Source organism: Taudactylus pleione, unplaced genomic scaffold, assembly GCF_031769625.1.
Source record: "Taudactylus pleione unplaced genomic scaffold, aTauple2 ptg000726l, whole genome shotgun sequence".
In the NCBI taxonomy this organism is placed as follows: Eukaryota; Metazoa; Chordata; class Amphibia; order Anura; family Myobatrachidae; genus Taudactylus; species Taudactylus pleione.
Window position 1 is genome coordinate 833,930 of NW_028285128.1, and position 794 is coordinate 834,723.

Sequence of the window (794 nt, forward strand, 5' to 3'; positions counted from 1 at the left end):
CTGGAAGAATAAGGGTCCACAAAGAGAGTGAGAGGTTGCTGGTAAAGTAGGCTGGGACAGACAGAGCAGGGCAGCAGCCTATAGGGAGGGAAGAGGCAGATGAGTTGGAAAAGAAGGGAAGTTAGGAAGTAACAGGAGAGACTGGCTAAAGGAATTAGGTAATGGATAATCGAGACTATAAGAGGACATGAAGAGATTTAATAGAAGGGGTAAAGAACAGTGGACACATTAGAGGAACTAGATTATAGATAATTCTTCTGAAGGGCTTTTAGATTTTTATTTTTTAATTGAAGTTCTTTAACACATTGCACCAATATTTTTTCACTATACATGAAAGTTTTTATTTTATTTTTTATTATTTATTTTTCAGACGGGAACAGAAAATATATTTAAAGTGGCATCTTTGGGTTTTTACTAGAGATGAACGGGTTCTGATCTCAGAGATCCGAACCCACCCGAACTTAGCAATCCGTGCTGAGATCCAAGTCGGCTTGGGTTTTCCCGCCTGACTCGGATCTCAAAACGAGGCAAGATGTCATCATCCCGCTGTCGGATCCTCGCGGGTTTTGGATTGTAAAAAAGGTCCCGCGATCACCGCCATTTTCATTCCGGCTGTGGAGAGTGAAGAGGGCTGTGATCGCTGTACTGTGTATGCACAGGGGCTGGCTACTGTTGTCACTTGTCAGGGGCTGGCTGCTTAATGTCCATACTGCATAGGGGCTGGCTGGCTCTTGTCACTTGTCATAGGGGCTGGTTGGCTGTTGTCCACTAGTCCATACTTGGTCTGGCTGCTG